The sequence below is a fragment of the Hyaena hyaena genome, unplaced genomic scaffold, assembly GCF_003009895.1.
Source record: "Hyaena hyaena isolate Hyena2069 unplaced genomic scaffold, ASM300989v1 scaffold_622, whole genome shotgun sequence".
NCBI lineage: Eukaryota > Metazoa > Chordata > Mammalia > Carnivora > Hyaenidae > Hyaena > Hyaena hyaena.
The window spans coordinates 921,276-928,370 of record NW_024081253.1 but is presented as its reverse complement, the minus strand read 5'-3'; the positions used below and the strand labels follow the sequence as shown (position 1 = coordinate 928,370).

Genomic DNA, 7,095 nt, shown 5'->3' with positions numbered 1-7,095 from the left:
TATCATTTCCCTTAACATATAAAATAAGTTCAAATTTCTCTTTCTGGATTTGAAATCACTCTCAGTTAGACTTTGATGGTATAATTCCCATTGGTCCTCTCTCGTTACTTTCTTACCATCATGTCATACTGGATGGTCTTTTCTTGAATGAGCCCTGGCCTTCACTATCTCCAGGCTTTTGGCTAATCCCTACTATCCATAGAAAATGCCTATCCCTTCCTCCTCTCAGTTTCCAAAATCCAGCCAATTATTCAAGACCCAGATAGAATAACTTTTCCGTGAAGGTTTTCTAAAACCTTCCACCACTATTGTAGTTATTTTCACTGTGTAATGGATATGAACTAACTGAGTCCATATAAACACAAGACACTCTGCTTCTATTTCCAGTACTACTGTCACATTAAATAGTCCAGACCTTTCAGACTGTGAGGCATGATAAGTGCAACTGTCCAATATACACACTGGTAATAAAATAAATGCTTCTGGTCTTTGTCTTGTTAAGATGCCATATTAAACAGCCAAGCAGTTTTTGGCCAGATGGTCAAAATAAACATCTAAGACACCTTCTCATTTTCAAAGAAAACCAAATAAAAACAAACAAAAAAACCCCCCAAAAACCTCATGACAGCAAGATTAAAAAATATTTGACAGGATAATTTTCTTACATTGGCATTTTTATTATGGTGTGACTTTTTTTTATAAGAGCATTCACAGTACGTGATTAGCTCTCATGACATCTACTATTTATTTTTATTTTGTTTTATTTTTCTTATTTATTTTTGAGGGGGGGGAAGGGCAGAGAAAGGAGGACAGAGGATCCAAAGTGGGCTCTGCACTGACAAGAGTGAGCTCATAAGGGTATAGAACTCATGAACCATGAGATCATGACCTGAGCTGAAGTTGGACACTCAACCAACTGAGCCACCCAGGCACACCAAACTATTTAACGAAATCAAATCCAAAGGCTCAATCTGAGTCCCAGCTCACAATTTGTGTTCTATTGTCATGCTAAAGCAGTAGGAGTCAACAATATGTATGGTTTAAAACTCATTAATTAAATACTTGGCAATAAGAAAGAATGAAATCATGCCATTTTCAGCAACATGGATGGAACTGGAAGGTATTATGCTACGTGAAATAAGTCAGTCAGAGAAAGACAGATATCATATGTTTTCACTCATATGTGGAACTTAAGAAACTTAACAGAAGACCAAGGGGGAAGGGTAGGGGGGAAAATTAGGTACAAACAGAGAGGGAAGCAAACCATAAGAAACTCTTAAATACAGAGAACAAACTGAGGGTTGAGGTCGGGTTGGGGGAGAGGGGGAAATGGGTGGTGGGCATTTAGGAGGGCACTAGCTGGGATGAGCACTGGGTGTTATATGTAAGTGATGAACCACGGGAATCTACCCCCAAATACCAAGAGCACACTGTACACACCATATGTTAGCCAACTGACAATAAATTATATTAAAAAGTAAAAATAAAAAATAAAACTCATTAATTTAAAAAATAAAAACAAATGTACTTTTCTCAGATTTATTTTATATTATTTCTAATATATGTATCATAGAAAACTAGGGATTTAAGAAGATAGCAATGAGGAGGACATATACCCCATGATATCTAATAATTTTTTCATTTTTCTCTTCTTAAGTCAAAAATGTAAGACTTCTAAAATGTTCCTTAATTCCAAGTTTTCTTAACAAAAGTAGATATTCAAATAACAATACATTAGAAATTATATTTGTTCACCCAAGAAAAGTATTTGCTATTGTCTTATATTTAATATGCATTTTTACTTGTTATAATGTTAACTGGCTGATTTTTCTCCATATTTTCCCACAAGGAAGAGGGAATGCAGGTGGATCCTGGAGAATAAACAGAACCTAACCAGGGAAGAAGGAGAGTGGGAACACTTGAGTGCAGAGAACAGTCTGTGAGAAAGTCAGGAAATCAGAGTAAAAAAAGAAAAAAACTTTAGTAACAGTGACTTATTTAGTGTGCCTGGAATATATGGGGGGAAAGAAAAAATAAGAGGGAAAACTAACAAGGTAGTTTAGGGCAGATTCTAAGAAGAGATATAGTCCACTCCAAAGAATGTACATTTTCTCTTTTATGTGGTAGGTAACTACTGAAACTTCAAACAAAAAAGCAAAAGACATACCTGTTTTTGAGTGTCTACTGCCATCCAGACACTGTGCTAGACACACATAACTTGCTAAGTCCACACTTAAGCACTTTGAGATAAGCACTCTTAACCTAATTTTTTTGCTCAACAAATATAGAAACAAAAAAGTGAAAAAATTGTCTAAGGATACATAACTAGTTAGTAGCCTACCCAAGATTTGAAGACTTTTCATTAGCTCATGCTTCTTTCTGAATGTGACATCATTACTTGGTTTTAAAATTTAATCCTAGATTTAGTGTGGAAGGCACTTCCAAAGGAAGCCATTACTGAGGAATGAAAGCTAAATGCAAAGCTAGTTTTTTTAGTCCCACAGGAAAGATCCAAGTCTGAACTAGGGAACTAGGGCAGCAATCAAAGCATTGGGAAGGAGGGAGTGAATAGATAAACCTGATTAGCAATATGCTGTGATAAATAAGAGAAAGCAATATAAGATCCCTCTGGGTTGTTTAGCCCAGGCCCTCAAAATTATGGCAAATTCTTTTCTGGGTGCATTTTAAATATATCCTCCCTGAGGCCCTTCAGTTACAAATGTGCATTAAACAACTTGGATATCAAAGATGGGAGCACTGACGGAAGATTGGGGCATATGATTTTAAGAAGTTCCACATGCAAAATAAATTATGTAGTACTTTCAGTAGATAACAGCTTATTCTTAATTAACCTGCAGACGAAGCATTCCACGTTTTCCCTCAAAGCTCACTTTCCTCTTGGGCAAAACAGAGGCTTGCAAGTCTTTATTCAGACTGAGAACAAAAACCAAGAACCAAGATACTCAACACATTTGCAGCAAGCAATTGCTCTAAGGTTGAGAGCACCTTCCAAAGACAGGAGACAAAACCAAAGTCTAGGATTCAGGCCAAGAGACAGGCAAAAGAGAAGCCGCCACAGGGATCAGGAACACTAGACAACACAGAGGATTGTGATGAAATCAAAGCTGGGACAGGAATTCTGCCTCCTTATATGGAAGGCCTGGCCATTAACTTGACGGTAAGTTTACGTGACTGGTGGAATGTTCTAGTGTTTGCTTCTTGGCAACAGAGATAAACAAGAGGCCTGGAGGCCTGCAGTTAGCTGGTCACTCTCTTAGCACATTCTTTATTTCAATCATTCTTACCTTAACTCTTCAAAATACTTAAAGTTATTTTTACTCTTTATTCTGGATAGAGAAAAAGAAAAACAGGAATTTTGTGGGTTTCAGATATTCTCTTATCTCCCCCAAACTCTCTGTTGCTATTCTAGTCAAACATGGTGAAAAACTCAGTGGTTTTGGTTTAAATCAGTAAAATCTGCATGTTTTCCATTCATCTTAACTTTTATACTCTATGTTAAAACCCTCAGTTTGAATCAGTTCTAAAAATAGATTGCATTCCTAGTGTACTGCTGCTTTTCTTAAATCTGTCTGTTAATTCGGTATTTACAAATGATCCACTGTAAACAAGTAATAGGTAGAACATGTTCCCATATGAAGAATTGAGTAAGATACTTCCTACAATGTTTCTTTGGTCACAATTATGGCTAGAATGTTTATAATTTATACTATCTATGGGGGTAGTTAAAAGTGTCAAAATTGAGGGGGAGAAGCACAAAAAATGCCTCACTCTGAGGTTTTTAAATTCAGAAATCTAGAAATCTAGGCTCAACTATAAACTTCTAGAAAAGAGTCTAGATTATTGCTTCAATATATTCACCAACAAATGATGCTTGCTATGTGCCATAAACCATCTGAGGTGATAGGGAAACAGAGATGGATAAGAAAGAGCCCTCCATTACTGAGAGGCTCACAGCGCTCTTGGAAAGAAAGCAAAAAAAGCATTATAGTGAAATAGACTAAGCATTATAAGAAAGATATACAGAAGGGACTATTTTTAAGTTTATTTATTTACTTTGAAAGAGAGAGAGAGCAAGTTGGAGAGGGACAGAGAGAAGGAGAGAGAGAATCCCAAGCAGACTCCATCCACACTGACAGCGCAGAGCTCAGTGCAGGACTTGAACTCACAAATCACAAGATCATGATCTGAGCTAAAAATCCAGAGTCAGACGCTTAACCAACTGAGCCACACAGGCTCCCCACAGAGAGACTATTAAGATCGTATGATGGTGCGGGGCGCCTGGGTGGCTTAGTCGGTTAAGCGTCCGACTTTCACTTAGGTCATGATCTCGCGGTTCGTGGGTTCGAGCCCCGCGTCGGGCTCTGTGCTGACAGCCAGCTCAGAGCCTGGAGCCTGCTTCAGATTCTGTGTCTCCCTCTCTCTCTGACCCTCCCCTGCTCACGCTGTCTCTCTCTCTCTCCTAGAAATAAATAAAATATTAAAAAAAAAAAAAAAGATCGTATGATGGTGAACCTCCCTTGTGGCTCTCTCCAGGTCCCTGATGAAAAGTCAAAGGGGACTGACTGGTGATTCTTTCTCCCCCTAATGGGAGAAGTTGTATGGTGTCAACTTTCTAAAAGGTCATCAGGTGCTAGCAACACCTTACGCAAATCCCCAGAGCATCACTACATCAAGTTTATCTCCGTTAGCAAGTTCTATTACCACTCCGTTACCAAGTTCTAATTCAGTTGGGTAATTTCTACTTTCTATTGTCACTAATTCAGCTGGGGGCTTATGTACTCCCTTCCAAAGTTCCTAATGAAAAGGAAGCAGTGAGGGCAAACTACATCTACCTCTCCTTAGGATGCTGCAAAGCTAAGAAATCACATATATCATGCTGCTTCTCCATCTTGCTCCTGTGGTATCTACGGCATTTACACCAGCTCAACAGATATGAGCAAAGTAGTATGAGAACTCAGAGAAGGGAGTAGTCATTTTATCCTGGAGGAAAAGTGTGACTCTGGAGTAATGATGGTTGTACAACACAAATGTGTATTAAATTCAAAGTAACCCAAATATCTTTCAGAACTACTATATCACTGAGCTCTGTAACTCACAAATAAATGTAAATTCTGGCATTATTGGGTGCCAAATTAGAATAAGCCTGTCCTCCTAATTACTACTATTAATCAGTTACATCAATATCGTTTCAGTTTAGCTCTCATTGTCCAAAAATAATGATTTATTTTTCTCTTTCATTTCAGGAGGTTGTGATAGAGACTGCCTATGTGCCTGTCCATCTTAGGCCCTCTCCTTGGGCTATGTAGAAAGACTACATTTCTCAGGCCCTCTGACAGTGAGTGGCAAATATAGAACCTTCTTCGAATGTTTCCATATAGTTAATCTTTGACTAGGTATTTACATCTCAGTAGTATTTTTACTTGAAGTTGGTATTTTACCTTGAATTACTACTTGATATTTCACCTTACATTATTAGGGTCACAAAATTGAGTTCTGTTCCAGCACTGGCAATAAAACACACTGGTTATCTCTCTCTTCTCCTATACACTGCTAGAGGCAAAGGACTCTAACATTGCAAAGCTACATGCAGGAGTTATCAGACCCAGAATAGTCATGCAACCCATACCAGCATTTGTATCAGTAGAAAAAAAAATCCTCTGAAATTTGGGGATTATTTTTTAGAATAACTAGGGAGTTATATATATACACACACATATATACATACATATACATATATAAAGTTTTCTTCAAAACACTATATATAGAACATTATATATAGTGCTTTCTTCATAAAGAAACAATTCCTTATTTCATCTCTTAAGATATTTAGAGACGACATCCTGGAAAAAAACCAGGGCAATTTCTTTGTCACAGCTCAATATTATTTAGTTCCCACATTAGGCAGAGGCTATCTCTCTGACCTTGTGATTTTCTTTGAGATAGAGCTGCCTGGAACAGAGGATGTAAGCCATGGATGAGAACAATATGTGAAAAGCATATTTCAGATGTAACTTAGAATAGAAAATGCCAAAAACAACACAGAAAGGGAGGTGAGGGCTAGGAAGCAGGAAAAGAATAAGTGATGGAAAATTTTACAGCTGATAAAAACCTAACTGAAAGTTGGCCATGCAACATGTATTTTCCACTCACTCACTTTGACTCAGTTTAGGGCTACATATCATATTGATAAAAATACTTCTCAGATCTAAACCAATCACCAAGTCAAAATTCCAAGAATATGTGATGTAGGGTCCTGGAAATCATGTGTGTGGTTAAACTGGGGTTCAGACAAGGAGTATGAATTCAGTGCATCCAGGAATACTAGAGGATGAACTCACCAGGGCCAATGTTCCAGACAGACCAAAGACCTGCCTATGAAATAATTCATCCTAAAAGAAGGGAGTTTCATGATGTACAACTTTGGCCTAAAAACAGTGGGACAGAGTTGGAGGAAATGGACTACTTTAAGTATGGCAGGAAGCTGATGCTCATATCTCCCTTTGATGCAAACCCAAAATCTGAGGTAAAGGAGAGACCAGTTAAAGAGGGATAAACACTAAAAAGACAAATTCCCTGAACATTCTGTAAATCTTTGAGAACACATAAGATGGGGTATCAGTCAAGCGATGGTGATGCACTCTCCCCATAGGATTAGTGCCCTGACAGGACAGCACATACTGGATTAAGAAGCAGACCACTCCAAATTCTAGAAAGGACACCTACTAGAAGAGCGTGTGATGCTCCAGTATATATCATCCCCATCATGAGCAGACACTCATGTCAGCCTAATCACTTATGTAGGTGTGGGATCTTGAAAGGATCTCTTGAAGGGGAATAATGTCCTTCTTTCACACTTAGGTTCTGATTGTTTGAGAAATACCATAAAAGATTAAGGTGGAGGCCAAGATATACTGATGTAGCTACGTCAAAGAACAGAGAATTGGGAGATTCAAATGGGTCTGCTAATTCAACCTCAGATTTAGACCAACTTGCTGCTCTGTTGCAGGCAGTGTCAGACAGAGGCACAGTCTCTATATATTGGATGGCCAATGTGGGGAACAAATAGCCACGTGT

At 38.2% G+C, this 7,095-nt stretch overlaps 1 long non-coding RNA gene across 1 annotated transcript; it reads left to right on the top strand.

Annotated features, from left to right (window-relative positions):
- Positions 1–913: 913 nt before the first annotated feature.
- LOC120249008 lies at positions 914–5,390 on the top strand. The gene is made up of 3 exons (XR_005532736.1): positions 914–1,120; positions 2,859–3,178; positions 5,265–5,390. It is a non-coding gene; the product is annotated as an uncharacterized LOC120249008 (long non-coding RNA).
- The last annotated feature ends 1,705 nt before the right edge of the window (positions 5,391–7,095 follow it).